Source organism: Euprymna scolopes, chromosome 10, assembly GCF_053919585.1.
Source record: "Euprymna scolopes isolate OS-2025 chromosome 10, ASM5391958v1, whole genome shotgun sequence".
NCBI lineage: Eukaryota > Metazoa > Mollusca > Cephalopoda > Sepiida > Sepiolidae > Euprymna > Euprymna scolopes.
The window spans coordinates 100,281,573-100,301,054 of record NC_136491.1 but is presented as its reverse complement, the minus strand read 5'-3'; the positions used below and the strand labels follow the sequence as shown (position 1 = coordinate 100,301,054).

The following is a 19,482-nucleotide window of genomic DNA, read 5'->3' as shown; positions in this document are numbered from 1 at the left end:
GCATAAATATTCGAATATTCTATACGAGATGCATAAATATTCGAATATTCTATACGAGATGCATAGATATTCGAATATTCTATACGAGATGCATAAATATTAAAATATTCTATATGAGATGCATAAATATTCGAATATTCTATACGAGATGCATAAATATTAAAATATTCTATACGAGATGCATAAATATTCGAATATTCTATATGAGATGCATAGATATTCGAATATTCTATACGAGATGCATAAATATTAAAATATTCTATACGAGATGCATAGATATTCGAATATTCTATATGAGATGCATAAATATTCGAATATTCTATACGAGATGCATAAATATTCGAATATTCTATACGAGATGCATAAATATTAAAATATTCTATATGAGATGCATAAATATTCGAATATTCTATATGAGATGCATAAATATTCGAATATTCTATATGAGATGCATAAATATTCGAATATTCTATACGAGATGCATAAATATTCGAATATTCTATATGAGATGCATAGATATTCGAATATTCTATACGAGATGCATAAATATTCGAATATTCTATATGAGATGCATAAATATTAAAATATTCTATATGAGATGCATAAATATTCGAATATTCTATATGAGATGCATAAATATTCGAATATTCTATACGAGATGCATAGATATTCGAATATTCTATATGAGATGCATAAATATTCGAATATTCTATATGAGATGCATAAATATTCGAATATTCTATACGAGATGCATAGATATTCGAATATTCTATTAAAGCTCTTTATCTTTCAAACACTGAGTTAGTAAAGAAGTGGAGAACATTTTCCTCAATTGAGCGTTTAAATATTTTATTGTATACCTTTTCTTGTGGTCTCTTGATCTTACTGGATCCCAAGACAATGCATCTAGTCTGGTGGAGTATCTAGCTTTGTGCTGTTAATTGAAGTAACATCACTTGAAGATGGCCCATTCCTCAGAAAAGTCAACATGTGTTAACCATATAAAAGAGATTTTATTTGGGCAGTAAATTATATGTGATTTTGAATATTTAGTCAGAGTTTACCTGTAGCAAAAAGTATCTTCATGACAGGTTTTCCTGTCCTGACAAGCCCCCCCCCCCCGTACAGACCTTAGCTGTATGTATGTATGTGCATATGTCCAAAGAGAGGAATGGGGTTGTGTGAAGGCGAAAGAAAAGGTGGGTAGAGGGGAAAGAAATAAAAGTTTTAACAGAAATATTTTACATTTTTACCCCGGGTAATGCCAGATTGCCCTACTATTATAAAATAAATGACAATCAAATGCATTAGTTTTCATCTGACGAAAGTATATTTGGATGGTCAGATTATTGAGGTTGTTCAGAAGTTATCTTGGTGATACAGTTGGACCACAAGAATTAGGAATGCGTAGTGTAAGTTTTAGGAAATTCTGTCATTGGTAACCAGCAGAGTGTTACCATTGTTGACCAAAGGAAGAGTTTATCAGGCATGTGTACACAGTGTGCTGATGTATGGGAGTTGAGGGTTGACATATGACGATGTATGGGAGTTGATATACACTGCATGAAGAAAAATAACAGGATAATGATGCAACAGATGTTTATGTTAGTCTTAAAGACAGGTATAGATCTGACGACCTTAGAGCAAAATTAAATCTGGATAGTATAGAGAGATACAGGGTGACCCCTCCCCAAAACGGGCCCCAACTCTAATTAGGTCCCGTTTCTTAGTGTTTTGTCTGAATGAAATGAAACTTTGGCCATAACTAGTTTATTATATTCAAAACATCACATCAAAACACTAGGGTCTTTGGCATTTTTTCTCCGTTCTACAGCATATGTTCTTGATGGCCTCCATTTAGCTTTTGTTTTTTTTGGGGGTCACCCTGTATGTGTAGAACACGATACTCTGTTAGTGTGGTCACATTAAAAGAATGGATAGGAGTTCTTGGGTTAGTAAATGCACAACAGTTGAGGCAGCAGAGCGAAAAACATGGGAAGAAGTGATAAGGATAGACTTGATAGAAAAAGGGATAAATAAAGACCTGGTCAGAGGTGGGATTGGTTTGGAAATTAATTTTTTAAAAGCTCCCCACTCTCCTAGAGAGTCGGATTTTCGAACCTTTCTTTACACTCTTAGAAAATATTCCTGCCATAAAAGAGTTTGGTATAAATCACCATTTTAAGCTCCCTGAAAATAAAATGCCTGAGTAGATTTAATTGTAGTTAACAGAATAAAAAAGATATGCAACAAGTAGATGTTACCAAAGGCAAGAGAAGTTACTCTTCCATCTACCTGGGTAATTTTTTTGGTGTTTTTCAATATATTTTAGAGTATTTTTTATTTATTTTTTTTTTTTATTGCTGTTCAAAAGAAACATATCCATTCTGTTCAGTAAGAATGAACATATAGGGCAAGTCACGGGAAAACGGATGTTTTAAAGGAAAACAAGACTGCGAATATTTCAACAAAACTACCTTCCTCACGGAGAGCAAGGAACGTTCTAAAAACATCCGTTTCCCGTGACTCACCCTGTATAACATGGCTACCATAAGCATTGCATGAGGACACTTGATAACTGCTCAAAAATCAAAAATTAAAACAAAATACTGTTAGAACATTACATTCGTTGTTTTGTCTTTACTGAACAGTGAGTGCAGTTTCTTTTGAATAAAAAATGCATAAAAATGTTAAAAATGTCTTAAAATAGCCCCCCCTCCCAAAGAAAGGTTCTCTTGTAGCAGATGTCTCCCTGATTCTACTTTCACCTTTTCTCGCCTACATGCCCCTATTCCGAATTCGTATCAGCGGACCGACATATTTTTTTTTTCTTTTTTTTCTTCTACCAAAACGGTCATTAACAATTTTTTTTTTTTTGTTAACATTACAAACTGACATTGCACAGTAAAAATAATTACATTAAAACAAATGTCATTTTTTTATTTCAAATTATTTAATACTATATTTTTATTGTGCAATAATTTATATCAGTTTGAAATAGATTAAACTTAAAAAAATGACCGTTTTGGTGAAAAAAAAAAAAAAAAGCCCACGGATGTTGGCCCACTACTACGAATTCGAAATAGCGGCATGTGAGCGAGAAAAAGTGAAAGTAGAATTAGGGAGACATCTGCTCTAGGGGAACTAAAAATTATCCAGGTAGATAGAAGAGTAACTTATCCTGCCTTTGGTAACATTTAGGTATTTTTTTACGAGAGTACCCAGCGTAGTATAAACACCTCCAACCTCCCCATGTTAAGAATGGCTTTCGAGGTTGGGGGTGTTTATTCCGAAAGCCGTTCTTAACATGGGGAGGTTGGGAGTGTTTATACTACGCTAGGTACTCCCGTAAAAAACAAAAAACAACAAAAAAAAAAAACATTTGTTGCATTTTTACCCCCCCCTTTTTTGTTCTGTTAACTACAGTTAAACATACGAAAATATCTTATATAAGATTAGCATGGCTATTTGGCATTGCCCATCGTATGGATAATCTTCTATTATATAAATCTCACCTGTGTTTAAATGTATGTATGTATGTCTGCCTAAAACTTTCGACAGAGACGACGGATTTTCACAAGATCGGTATCCTTTAGAAGCTGGACCCTTCGGATGACAAATTGGCTAAAACATTAATTCCTTCACCCTCAATTAAGCACTTTTGTACAATGGGGGGGGGTCGATTTTTTCGCTGACATTTTTGCAAGTCATTCAAACCTCGCGTCAACGACTTCGCATAAAAGATGTTATTTCAACCACCCATGACGTCACGATCATGGTGGCGCATTGATAAGACCGTTTGTTTGATTTTTTTTTTTTTTTTTTCACCTCCTTTTCGTCTGGCGTGATACGGGTTCGAGCCTGCTTACTACTCCTAATTATTATTTTTTTTTTTAATGCTTGCAAATTTTTTTTTCTTTTTTTTTTTTTTTGCTCAACCAACAACCTTACACACACCTCCACTTTCTGTTCTGCCTTCGCGTCACGGTTTGAGCTTGCCTACCTACTACAACGTTTTTTTTTTGTTGTTTTTTTTGCTCAACACACAGCTACAAACACCCGGGCAACGCCAGGCACCCAGGATAGTACGATAAAAGCATTAAAAAATGCGTAACATCCTCGCCTTATAAAACCTTTTCTATCTACATTTTCTTACTCCCCCCCTCCCTTCCATCGCCTTCTTATTCTTCACCAAAAGAATTTAATTCAGCTTTCATTCATAAACATAATCCTCACAAATATAAGGTCGGCCGTCCCCTTTACAAAAATACTTCGCACCCACTTTCCCCTTTACAAGTCCCCCTTTTCCATATCAAGATACAGCCAAAGAAACATTTCAGAAATGTTCCGATTTTGTTTGGAATAAAAAAAAAAATTTTTTGTATCACTTGGCAACACTTTCTTTGTTGCTGTCGATCTTTGCTTCCGATTTCTTCCCTCTTCACTTTTCCTCCTCTTATTCCTTATCATGATCTCCATCTTTCTGCCCGCCCTTCCCTTGCACACACCCACACGATACAAAGTTCACCTTTTACATTTTTCAAAGTCAAACACCTTTAGCAACATTTACTCTGGAAAAACTCAGATTTTTTTTTTTAATGTTGCAGATTCCAAAACGAGATTAATTAATGCTTTTTTTTTAATTTTTTTTTTTTTTAATTTTATTATTCTTTGAACGATACAATTAATTATTTTTGTGCAGTGCATATATTCTACTTTCTGCAGGTATATCAGGGATGAGTTTAAATTTATCAGCTTGGCAAGATTGTTCAAGCAAAACCTTTTAAAAGGGTTAAGCTAAACACATTACTGCTCTATGAAATTGACTTCCAAATGAAACCACCTCTGCCCAGGTCTTTATCCCTCTTTCTTAAGTTATGGTTTTTTTTTATCACTTTCTTATATTTTCCATGACCTTTGCCTGTGAACTGAACCTACTATCTCAAATGTTCTGCATCTACTCACTCAAGAACTTTCATCCATTTTCTAACTTTTATAATATACTAGCATGGATATCTCGCGTTGCCCAGATGGACATGAAGTTCAGTTTGGATACAGCTGCTATATTAAGGATATTGAGCAACCCCCAGAAAAGAACGGAAATCCCATCAGATATTTCGGCAGCCCGTGCGTTGATCCCCACCCCCTCAAAAAAAAAAAGAAAAAAAAAAAAAAAGGAATCCAAACAACTTTTCTTTCAATCAAAATAGCAGCGAGTGTCTGTGCGACCACACACACAAAAAAAATAAATAAATAAAATTAGCTGGGAAGGACAGGCTTGAACCTGAAATACGAAAGAGGAAAAAACGTTATTGGCAAACGCTTTTGCCGAACGGACTACGATGACTTACGATGCCATGACTCTGCAAAGTAACATTTTTAAACATGCTTTCAGTTTTCTATGTGTGCATGACTTGCAAAAATAGCGTCGCGAAAAGTGACCCCCCCCCCTTGCAAGAAATGATCCAGTTGATCGAGGAATTGCTCTTTAAGATGGTACCTGGTCCGAAGTGGCTGATGGAAGTTTTTAGCGAACATATTAACACACACACACACACAGACGAATGTACACATATCAAAGATAATGGTAGAAGCCCTAGAAAATGACCTTCAGTTTGCAATGGAATGGGGCCGTAAATGGATGGCAGCATTTAATACTACTTAGACAAAGCTTCTTTCCATTGACTGCATAAAACATTCTCAACCACCAATACCATGACAAGTAACATCTCACTAGAGAGCTCAAACTTGTCGGCTTAACATTTACAGGCAACATGAATTGGAACACATTGAGGAAATTGCCAAGTCTGGTGCAAAACGGATGAGCTTCCTCTACCAAACTAGAAAATTTCTCACGTCTGATAGTATGCAGTTTCTCTATAAAGCCACCATTCGCCCATGCATGGAGTATTGTTACCAAATCTGGACTGGTGCATCTATCTACCACTAGTCTCTCCCTCTTAAATAGGGTTCAAAAAATGTCCAACTTAATAGGTCCCACACTATCAACCAAGCTTCGACCCCTGTCCCATCGCCACAATGTTACATCTCTGTGCCTGTTTTACAAATACTTTAATGGAATGTGCTCTGATGACTCCCAACCAACCTGACATGTAGCAAAATCCCCTCCCCCCTTCATTGTAGAGATCCCTAGATGCTGGAAAACCTACTTTTAAAGTAGGTCTTCCCTCGGACTACTAGACTCTGGAATTTTCTCCCTGCTTTCTCTTTCCCTGACAGTATTAATCTGCAGAAGTTTAAATGTAATTCGAACATCTTGTTGCTCAACTCCCCTCTCTCCTGTTAGACATGATCCCAAATAGTAGCTCCTTATGTCCACGTGGTAATATGCCTTGTTTAGAGTGAAAACGTGTGCATGTGTATGTACATACATAAGTGAGTAAATTGATATCGTTTCCAAAACGATCGTACACATAATTTGATTTTGTTATGTTTTTCCCTATGAAGTGAATTAATGATTTCACAATTGTTAATCTTTCATCCTCTCTATTAATATAGCCCTAGATAATTACCCATATCGTGTTTATCATGTCTATGCAATATGCCGAGTACAGCACCTTTAAAACATTAATACATTTAACTGAGGCTTTGCTCTTTTCTCTCTCTCTCTGTGTGTGTGTGTGTGTGTGTGTGTGTGTGTGTGTGTGTGTGTGTGTGTGTGTGTGTTTTTTTTTTTTTTTTTTTTTTTTTTTTTTTGCTTTTGAAGGATTTCAATTATTTATACGAAAGTGCATTTTTACGTAAATGTGAGTTGGGAATAATTTTCCCTTTGACCAACTTGATACCCCCAAATGGGGAGCGGCATATATATTGTTTTTAAAATATAATTATTCACTGACATGTGTTTCGTCATCTACGACTCAACAAAGTGACTGAATCTAGCAAGATTCAAAATCGAGACGCCATGATAAGAAGCTTAAACCTAGACAACGAAACACGTATCAGTGAATATTTAGATATTGAAAACTATACATATGCCGCTCCCCATTTGGGGGGTATCAAATTGGTCAAAGGGAAAATTATTCCCAACTCGTATTTAGGTAAAAATGCACTTTCATAATTCATTCAAAAAGTATCACTAACAAAACAAACAACATCTACATAAAATGCAATATATTCAGTAGTCGTATGAGATAGCCCAGTGGAAGAGGTTTACGTTTCTTATCATGGGGTCTTGATTTTGAATCTCGCTAGATTCAGCCACTCTGATGAGTTGTAGATAAAACATGTGTCAGTGGATAATTATATTTTAAAAATACATATGCAGTTTCCCCTTTGGGGGTACCAAATTGGTCAAAGGGAAAATTATTCCCAACTCGCATTTATATATATCTCACACACACACACACACACACACACACACACACACACACACACACACACACACACACACACACACACACACATGAAAAGAAGGGTGATAGAGGATTATATGGATTTATTCTTATCTTAAGAGTTGATATTTGAAAAGGGCCCACAACAGGTGTAAAGGAACTGTTTAAAAGATAAGACTTAATCTGCATAATGATAGCGGGACAAACCACTATTAGGGGGGGGTATTTTGGAGATGAGGATTTATTATTTGTATTATGACTGTTCTCATCTTGGATTAAACAAAGGATTCTGTTCGAAATCTGTACAAATTTCTGACAAGATGCACCTAAAGAAGGTCAGAGGTGTCATCGTTCAAAACTTTATGAAAAAATAACATCACAGATAAGAACAGTAATCCAAATTATCCAAATAATACTATTTATCTTTCTTCATATTCTTTGAATTCATAACTTACAAGACAAATTTGACACGTTTTGAAATTGCAAGAAAAACTGTCATATTCTTGGTCAATAGTTAATGTATTCCTAGAGGATCTTTTCCCAAGTATAGTTCACTTGAAGAAGTCATCCTGAGACTCCACAAGTCTACAGGCTGAATTAGAACCTGGAGCATGTGATCCTCCTGATGTCCTTTAAGAGCTACTTGAACACCAGTCTGATTCTAACAATCAAGTGTTTGGCTTCACAGGTGTAGTTACTATCAATTTGTTTTGTATTCCTCATTTTGGAATTATGCCGTCTTTCATACTTTTCCTCTAAATTTTATATTTTTATTTCAAGAAAAGGTAAGTCTGTGACAGATGAAAACGGAGATCTGTATCCATCTCCCAAATAATACTTTTCTCTTCGAAACAAAGGGAGGTAAATCTGTATTGAACAAATAAAGATTTATTTCCACTTATAAAAAATAAATAACAATAGCAATTATTTGGAAATAAATCTGAACAGATTTCATTCAACGTTCAACAAAATAAAATTCTGGTTCAGAATTGATATTGATTTTGTAAGATGAAATCTATCGATAAAAGTTGACTGACTTAACTTTATATATTACAAGATGATGATTAATTGAACACACAAGTTGCTATTTTAACCTATAGTTTGGGGGGGAGGGTTACAATTTCATACTTTTACAAACAGTATTAGTTAGATATACAGTATAATTATATTAACACACCGATTCTTGTTAGATAACCAATGTTAAGCATCGTTCAGCCGGATTAGTATCAGATGGGTGACCATTTGAGAATATCAGGTGCTATATGTGGAATGTTGGAAACATCTCGTAGCAAAAACAACTAATGTCGTCATCTCCTTTGACTGAAATATATGCGTGACTGGGGACCGCTTCTGAATTTAATATTCCATATAAATTACTTCTTTGGAGGAAGCTGCCTCAACCCATTCAGAGTAAATGATGCACTAAGTGCAACAATAGTAGTGCGTAAATGATCAGCAGAACCGATTCCACTCACTCTGGCTCTTAGAATTCTTAAGGAGGGGGTAGGGTGTCAAAAGGGGCACTTCATTTTATTTCTCTCCTATAGTGGTGAAGGCTGTGTAAAACCATCTACACTTTTTGGAACAACTGCTAAACTCAGTCAATGCAAATAATTGTCACAAAACAGAGCAGGCCTCATTTATGAGAATGTGTGTATGAGGACAACTCTCAACCAACGGATTTTTTATCTACGGACTTGAAATTTGGTATATAGAGTATTCAGATATGTGAAAAACTAATCGGTTTTCATCTGGAAAAAAGGGCTGCTAAGGAATCAAAATTGAAAAGTTGGTACTGTATAAGCAAATCGGTCACATGACAGCATCCTTATCTTAACAATAAGTAGGTTTGAAAACACTTTTTTAAAGATGTAGCAAGCTGGCCTAATGGTTATCATACTCGACTCATTGTCTTAAAAGTTTTGGTTTCGATCTCAACTCTAACATTTTTTTTTTTTTACTTACAAGAAGTGAACTTTAGAAAAAACATAGTACTCGCATGCACAGGTCTCAGTTTCTTTGTTGTTTTTTTTCCTTATTTTTTTTTTTAAAGGAATTTAACGTTACGTTTAATATTACGTAATGCTGGATACATCTGCTAGTATATATATATATATATATATATATATACACTTGTGCCCGATATTATTCATACCCCCCTTGAAAATTGAGTTTATTAGGTGTAACTTTTGTAAGAATTTATTGTTTACGTCCATATTGATACATATTCTTAATAAACCTCTTCTGATCATTTTCGTCATTTTAAAATCTCGGGATACTTGTAATAAAAGAAATATACAGCTATTTATAAAATCTGCAATGTTCAAAAATAATCATACCCCCTTATTTTTTCAGTATTAATCGAGTTTCTGACTGTTTGTTTTCTGTTTGATTCTTATTTTGAATGCTTTTATACAACCTTTGATTAATTTCATTTCGTTTTTTGCATTTTTCAGAAATTAAAATGATATCAACTGAAAACCAATAAAAGAATAAAAATTATTAGAATGAGGAAGAAAAAAGAGCTTAGTAATGATCTTAGGACTAAAATTGTGAATTCACATAAGGATGGTTTAGGTTACAAGTCAATTTCCAAGAAATTTGAGGTCCCTACAGCAACAGTACAGAGCATCATCAAAAAATTCCAGAGCCAACAAACAACTTGATTGGTAGAGGAAGGAAAAGGAAACTGTCTGCTAGAGCCACCAGGAATATTGTAAGAAGTGTTAATGCAAATCCAACCACCACTAATAAGGACATTTTAGAAAATCTGGAGTCTTCTGGCATAAAAATATCAAGGCAAACATTGCAAAGGACTCTGCATGAAAATGGTCTGAAAGGAAGAAGACCAAGAAGGACTCCATTGCACACCGGAAAACACCTTGCAGCACGTCTAAAGTTTGCTAGGACCCATGTGAATTCTCCAGAGTCCGTTTTCTCAAGTATTTTGTGGACTGACGAAACAAAAATGTAATTGTTTGGCCATATGGATGCTTCTTACGTTTGAAGGAAGAAAGGAGAAGCTTACAACCCAAAGAACACCATACCCACGGTGAAACATGGTGGTGGTAGCCTAATGTTTTGGGGCTCCTTTTCGGCTAGTGGTCCAGGTAGTTTGGTCAAGATAGATGGAACCATGAAGAAGGAGCAATATTTGGAGATACTCCAGAAAAACATTAGACAGGATGCGGAGAAGCTCCATTTAGGACCAAACTGGGTCCTTCAACAGGATAATGATCCAAAACATACTGCCAAAATAGTCAAGAAATGGTTTGAGGATAATCAAATTAATGTTTTGGAATGGCCTAGCCAGAGTCCCGACCTGAACCCTATCGAAAACCTCTGTCACATATTGAAAACTGAGGTTAAAAAGCGGAAACCTAGAAATTTGAGGGATTTGGAGAACTACTGCATTGAAGAATGGTCAAAAATCAGTGTTGATACTTGTAAAAACCTTGTTGATAAATATCCCAAACGGTTACAGGCAGTTATTAAGAATAAAGGGCATGCTATTGACTATTAGTAAGAGAGGTATGAATAATTTTGAACTAGTGCCATTATTGTTTTTCTTTGTATAATGTTTCAAACTTGCATAATTTATTTATTTGTTGAGTTTAAATTAAATGCTTATGCTTGGTTTATTGTTTGAAATCCCTTTAATATTGTCTACCTTCTGGTTTGAGCAATATTCTTATAGAAATCTCAAAGATCCGAGGGGTATGAATAATATCGGGCACAAGTGTATATGCATACACACACATATTGAAGAATAAGCAACATATCTTAAAAATTCATGTACTTTTAGTAGTTCCCTTTAGTGTGTGAACGCTGACATCAAGTTATTCGAGCACCTGGTGGATTAGGGTTTGTTAAATGTTTCTTATTACATGCATATGCAACCTTTGTTTGTATAATAAATACAGTGAATATGTATAGGTTTTCCCTTTCTCGTCACTGTATACATACTTTTGCACAACCATACGTATATATCATACAACTTTGGAAAATATATATGGAAATTATTAAACTACACAGAATTGTCTGCATTTCATCCTCATAAGGATTCGCTAGGCTTGCCTATAATTAATAAATAAATAAATAAATAAGATATATATATATATATATATATATATATATATATATATATATATATATATATATGCGTTACCCAATCGTAAAATATGTATAATATCTTTTAATTCATACAAAAACTGAAAATGAAACACGTGCATGTGAGTATTATGTTTTTTTCTTCCAAACAGTTCACTACTTGTAAGTAAAGAAGAAAAAAAAAAACTAGCTGAAATCGAAACCAAAACCTAAAGATAGCAAGTCACGTACAGTAACCATTAGGCCAGCTTGACGCGATCTTTAAAAAATATTTTAAACCTACTTATTCTTAACATAAATAATCTGTCATGTGAACCATTCACACATGCGCATTCGTGAAACAGTTAACAGATAAAAATCCGATGGCCTCCCCCTCACATACAAATTTCTCAATTTTGACCTCTTAGCAACCTTTTTTTTCGGATAAAAAGCAATTAAAAAGTTTTCCACATGTCTGAATATCCTATGCACCAAATTTCAAGTCTGTAGATTAAAAATTCATTGAGTAAATAAGTTGAGAAGTGTCCTCACACACAAACAAATACACACATTCTCACTTTTATAGATATGCTAGATAGCAGAGAGAGAAAAACTTCTCTCTCTACTATTATATAAGAGAGATTCTGTGTGTATGTGCGAGTTCATTCCCTATGGACTCGAAAACGACTGGGTCGATTTTTATTAAATTTCACACAAAGTTATTTTATGCGCCTGGCAGTGTTCTTACATAGGCTTTGTATCGGAATGTCTTTGATAAATATCTATAATTGAAATAATCCAATGAAAGAACAAACAAGCGATTTTGACCTAAATTAACACCTTACACAGCCTCACATCACAAGTGCATTTGAGAAGTTTTATTACCACACAAGCCGAAAGGTCCGACATATAAAATCAACTGTAAGTTCTTTGATATGACAGGGGCGCGTTTGAAACAAATGTTTCTGTTGAGAGAACGATTGACGCATGATACTTGACTTTACCATTTTAAACTTTAATTCGGGCCATCATATAAAAATAATTTTATAAAATCAAAAGTAGGTTCTCTACAGTGCAATATAAACTACGATGTATTATAGACTAAGTAATAGTCGTAAGGCATGTGAAGCTTCCTTCTGGTGCACCACAATAGGTCCCCAACTAAATATTTGTTGATCATCATTCAATCCCGGGCAACGTCGGGTCTTCCTGCTAGTATATATATATTATACACACACACACACACACACACACATACGTAATCCAGGTAAGGTTTATATCCACAAAGAATCCGAAGAATTATAATAAGAGTTATCTATAGTAAGATAAATTATTTATACAAAATTAGCATGGCTACACATTTTGGAACCTGTTTTAGTTGCAGCTATAATTAGCTTGATTTCCTTGAGCTCGAAACAAAGGCCTGTTCTTTATACCTTTATATTGCAAATCCATATTGACGAAACTCTACTTATTGTTTTTTTGGAGGGGAAAAGAGGACTGAAACAGGTTTCAAAATGTATAGCCATGCTATGTTTAATAATAAATAAAATTTTATATATATAATTATTACTATAATTATTTTTAATACTTTCAGGAATCATCAGTGCAGGGAGTTACGATTACAGCTGGTTGATAAATTCAAACCCGGCCACGCAGCCATCTCTGATTCCATTAGCAAGGAACAAGCCATATATAAATGGCATAATAAAAGATAAAATAAATATATCTAAATAAAATATAAACGGCATAATAAAATAAAAAGATAATTGCAACTTCTCTTCCCATTTTCGGATTTTTGTAATCATGTCCAAATGCATTTTATTTTCTTTTGGTGGATTGATAGTTGCTATTTCTTCTGACGAGTTAAGGGCAAAATAGATTCATTGACTGATATAATTAAATGAATGATTTTACAATACGAAACAGTTACTTCAAGAATTGTAAATGTCAACGCAATTAAAGGAATAAATTGTAAGATGGTCAACATCATGAAATTTGGAATATAGACTTTTGTCGTTTTTTATATATATATATATATATATATATATATATATATATATATATATATATATATATACACTAGCAAAAGTACCCGTCGTTGACTGGGTTCAAAAACAGCCTACAGAAAATGGACTCTGATTTATGAAAGTATGATAGGTTATTAAAAGGAAGGTTTGTAAAGAGATAGCTTCGAATTTGGGGGTATCACAACCAAAGCAAAATATGATGAAAGTAAAAATAAAATAGATAAACTCCATAATTTATTATACCATACCTGTTCACACCGAAACACTTATCACAATATTCTGTGGATCTATATTAAAATACTTTGTTAAACTTTGACATATTTCCATTCTATAGAGGTCAGGCGCAAACGAATACCCCATAAATTTATTATACAATATTTATTCAAACTGAAACATAATTATCAAAGTATACTTACACAGATAGATATGAAAAGTCTTTATTAAAGTTTGTGCCTATTTCCATTCTATGGAGGCCAGGCGCAAACGCAGACCCCACAATTTTATTATACCATTCCTATTTAAGTTAAAACATATTTATCAAAGTATTATGTACATCTATATCAAAAACACTTGTAAACGTTTTTATTTTTTTATTTTAAAATTTATTTCCATACTTTGTGGACCAGGCACGTACGCAGACTACACACTTTTAATGAATCATCATTATGCCAGATCAAACATACCCATTCCTGTGTCTCGATACATCTATCATTATATGGCATCAGTTTTCTATAATAGTCAACCATATAGGAGCCTATTCGTGACTAGACACACACACACACACAGACGTTCAGCTTTATATTATAGATATATACTGTAAGTTCCTTTAAATTTCCATAGAAGTTAGGTTTTTAGCATTATATAAATATTTATTTTAGCTAAATATAAATACAGTAATTTGATACATATAATTTTTTTTTTATTATTTAAAACAATTGTTTTTGCCTACATATGATAATAAATGCAAGATATTTTATTTGAATTTGTGTTGTTTTGTTTTTTCATGCATAATTTTATGGAAAAGTTTGCAGATGAAACCTTCTCAATCAATCTTGAATTTATCATAAAAAAATAAACATTTTGAAGATGGACAGTATTGGATTGTGTAGTGGACTTTCGGTCAGCGTTCAAGTTGTGGATAACTTGGCAAAGACTAAAGTTACCTCTCATGAAAGAGGAGAACTATTTATGGCACAATGGGAGATTCCATTGTGCACACATGGGCCAGTCTATTCTTTGGATTATGATTGGCTGAATCACCTGATTGGATATGCTTGTACATAAATACAAGCCCTCAGTCCAGCTCAATCTGGTGTCAGTCTTGTGCATAAGCTGGACCCTTGGTAAGTGTTGCTGCTATTATTATTATTATTGTTGTTGTTGTTGTGTATTATTGACTACTACAGTTCTTTTGATTATTCTACAGACAGAAACAATTGTTTGAAATAAAAATGTTTCTCCAAACAAATTTGGAACACTTATCAAATTATTTCTCCATTCTATAATAAAGACCAATATGTACTTGTTTGTATATAAATATACATATTTGCATTCCGTTATGCAAAAGTTAGAGTAAAATCTGTGCCTTTTCTTTTTTTTTTTTTAGCCCACAGTCCTAAGGAAAATATTTCACGCGGTGAGGAGAAGAGAGAAAGGAGTAAGTTTGAGAACCACTTCAGACTTACCTGCCATTTGAAATGAATTCGCAAAGTAATTCTTCACTATAATAAAAAGCGAACGATGGATGTTTCTATTTCTTTAGGTCATCAGAAACGATTATTATATATGAAAAAAAAAAATTACTGACATAATTCTACGATTCCATTTTATGATTTTAGTTATATATCTAGATAAACTAGTGTGAACACTGGTGAAGTATGTCTTTTGTCATTTTTATTGATACAGTGTGTACAGTAGTATATATATATATTAGAACCCCGAGATACGGCATTAAAAAATTAGTAACAAAATACAGCACAGTATATAGTGAAATGACATTATAAATAGTACCGTAAAGTGGGGCAAATATCATAACCAGGGGTGGAAAAACATCGTATTCCACATCGTAATCACAAAAAAACTATTCTAGGGCCACCGTATCCCGGGGTTCTACTGTATAAGGTAAATACACTCAGTCTGGATAATGTCTTAGAAAGAACTACGTTCTGTGATTTCCAGAGATTATCAAAACAAGAAAGGAGTGACAAAAACAACTAAAAAGTGAAGAAATCTAGGATTGGAGATGAGTTGATGGCGAATGTTATGATGCTAAATACAGGAAGTGCAGTAGTGTGGGTGATAGAAACTATGTTATTTTGTTATATATATATATATATATATATATATATATATATTATCCTCCACACCCTAACATATTTACCAATTCTTACATCTACACCCGATCACAACTTCCAGTTGGTAGAGAAAATGCAAATGTTTGTTCCATACTTGGAGCTGTGTCAGAAATATGGAGAAAATGCTCTCATGCTGTGTTTGAAACTCTCATTCCTAACATCGCAATAGAACCGTCTTCAATGTTCTCCACTTGGATGTTAAGTTCACAACCATTTTCTTTGAGTGTTCAATTTTTTATTTATTTTTTTTTTATTTTTTACAAAAAAAAAAAAAAAAAGTTCCGTTTGGAAGGGAATTTGAATATTTCCGTTACTTTTTCACTTGGAAGAATCTATAATCCATCAAGAAATCAAAATTCGATTTCAGCGGAAACAGGTGAATGACCTTGAAATATTAAAATGTTTTAAGATTCGATATTGAATTACTCTTTATAAAAGACATTAAATTCAAGCAACGATATACGATAAGATGCATCTCAACAGAAAATGAGAAAATAAACCTGATGCATTCGATCAGAAGTGTAGAATAGAAATCAGGTAGCAACAGTATGTGGAAAACTAAGCAATATCGCTGAAAAAAAAAAAAAAAAAAAAAAAAACACTGAGCAAATCTCTAGAATTTAATAGAATGCATTTCTGTTTCTTTGTAATAAAAATCAACCATTTTAATCTTTTGTAAATTAATTGAATTTGTGACCCTTCGAAATTTGAAAGGAATTTGGAAGCATCTAAACTATTAAAAAGAAAGTCGTTTCTGACTTACGAAATTCTGAACAAATCTTCATTAAAAAGATTGACAGCTTTAGAGGACTTTTACATTCAATAATTTCATAAAGTTTAAACCGAAGTTACCTTAAAAAAGGGTGTGAGAAACTAAAAATAAGGTGAAAGTTAAGAAAAGAATAACTAAATCCAATTTTCAACCAAAAGTAGATATTTTTCAAAGATGATTTTTATGACCTCATATGTTGCATAATCACATTTGATATATATATATATATATATATATATATATATATATATATATATATATATATATATATATCAAATTTTAGTCATTCAATGAATTTAAAAATTTATGACGTGAAATGATTTAATGATTTTTTTTTTTTCATTTTTCTATCAGTTCAGTTTCTCTTATTTTGCATGGCCTGTCTACTGAAAGCGAGTTTATTTTTATTTTATTAACAATTTGAAGTTATTTTGGAGTGGAATTTGAAGTTCATGTTCTATAATTATAAAAAATATTAAATTATATGTTTATTAATAAACAGATCCACCGGACCTATATAAAAAAATTTTTTTTACCGGACCCATTATATAAACAAAGAAAATTGCTACAAGAAAATTCCTACTTCGGACCACTACATTGTGATGTGGATTACTCAAAATACAGTTTAGATCATTTTACCACACTGCTATCAAAGACATTAATATCGGATTTTACCATGCAATTTGGATGTACATTTTTATATCCTTTTCATTAACTTCCCTTACTCTATGACATTTAAATACTTAAACAACTTTTAATTGTGATTTTCCATGTCTAACTGACTTTAGCAAATAAGGTGTAAACCATTATAACTATTTACTAATATTTTCTCCTCTGAAGAGATGGTAGATATCGAAATCCTATAGGATAAGGAATTATAATATTTCAAATGTATTCTTTTGATTTAAAATTCAAACATTTCACGTCATAAATTTTTAAATTCATTGAATGACTAAAATTTGATTTATTTGCTCTATCTTGTATATCGAGCAATTCTTGTTTAGGTGAGATAGTACTTATAGAATATTACTGCCAGTAATATCTTGTAAATCTTAATCACAGGTTTCCATACCAGTTGATTGTTAAATAATATTATTCTGAAGTATATACATATAATTCGCATTATTTGGATTCTTCAAACTACTATTCTCATCTTGAGTGTTTCAGTCGATATAACCTCTGACCTTCAGGTGTATCTTGTTGAACTTGGAAATCTTTGTTGAACTCTAGAATGTGTACAGAATTTCAAGCAGAACTCTTTAATCCACAGGAGTAGCAGACTTTTGTTTCGTCACTGGGTAGAAGTCCTAAGTAATTTGCAATCGTATTTTGAGTGTCGCCTGCACTGACGATGGAACCTTGAACCTCTAGAAGAGCGTAACTCAAAACAGAATTTTACCAAATAATTTATCCACTATGTCATGGGCCCACAAAATACAATTGTGAATTATTTAGGACCTCTGTCCAGTCATAACTGATGGAACAAGACCATGCTACTCCTGTGGATTAAATAAAAAGTTCCGATCAACGTTACAAGCAGATTCTAGAGTTCGACAAAAAGAATTACCGAGTTTGACAAGATACACCTGAAGCAGGTTGGCGGTTACATCGATCAGAACATTGTGAAAATAATACTCAAGATGAGAACAGTAGTCTGAAGAATTCAAGTAAAACAGAAAAAAATAATTTTTTTTAAATAAAAGGAATAAGAATTTTTCCTACAATTTTCTAGAAATGGATTTCAGATATCTAATACACCACTTTCAACAAACGTTTTTAATTACATTACAGTGTAAAGTTCTCCTACTCAGTTTGCGGAAAGGGAATCAGGTGCAACTGAAAGCTTTGGGTATACAAGAAATGCACTAGAACTGCTGGCAAGTTGATAGAGGATAACCAGTTTGTGTGCAAGAAGACTAAGACCATGGAGATGAATGAGAACTCAGATGTGGAGAAAGTATTTATGAATGGCAAAGCTGAGAAGATCGTTCAGAAGTTTTACCACCTTTGTGATACCATTGGAGCAGGTGCTAGTGTGATTGCAAGAGTTAGGAGTGGATGGAGGGAACTTCTGTCATAACTAACAAGCAGAGTGTTAACACTGCTGGCCAAGAGGAAGAGTTTGAATTCAGGCATGTGTATGCAGCGTAATGATGCATGGAAGTGAAACCGAGTCAAAACCATGTTGCTAGCATCCGTCAGTCTAGAAGACTATGTGGTTGCGCCTGTAGAGGTGGTTGAATACCGTATTCTGCAGCTGAATAAGTCTATCTTTAATCTACATTGTCGGTTGCAGACAATCGTCGGTGCATCATATTGGAGGTCTTGAATTTTGTTGACTGGCCTTTCTGAATAGTCTTTTGGTTTCTGCCCATTCTGCAATGGCTACCGTTTGCACACAACGACATAGCGGGGGGGGGGGGTTAAAGACGACCTATTTTCCTTTTACCAGTAGTGAGTTCACCGTAGAGAATGCTTTTTGGGATTCGCCCATTGATCATGCAGTGCACATGACCTATCCAGCATAGGCGTCTTTGGCGAAGGAGGGGGGACATGGAGGTAACCATAGAATCGTAATATATCACCACGTTCTGCTTACGTTAAAGATTTGGTATAACTGTTTTCATTTCATTGAGTTTAAAATCTCTAAAATAAAGTTATATTTATAGGAATTTGCTTCAAAGAAATAGTTTATTTAAAGATTAAATTATCGAACTGAAAAATACTTGTTTTTATCTTTAGAAAAAAAGTACAGAATTTTTTTCCTATGGGGGCGGGGCGGGGTAATTTAGCGTATACACAAAAAAGAAGCAAAAAAAATATTGTGATATTTTAAATATTTATGAATGGCTAAAAGAAAACGAAACTATTTTTCTTGTTCA

The 19,482-nt window shown here is 33.5% G+C and overlaps 1 protein-coding gene across 1 annotated transcript in view; it reads right to left on the bottom strand.

Moving 5' to 3' along the window:
• Window positions 1-19,482, bottom strand: part of LOC145286172 (14 kDa phosphohistidine phosphatase-like) — a 159,288-nt gene that overhangs the window by 54,618 nt on the left and 85,188 nt on the right. The window lies entirely within an intron of this gene.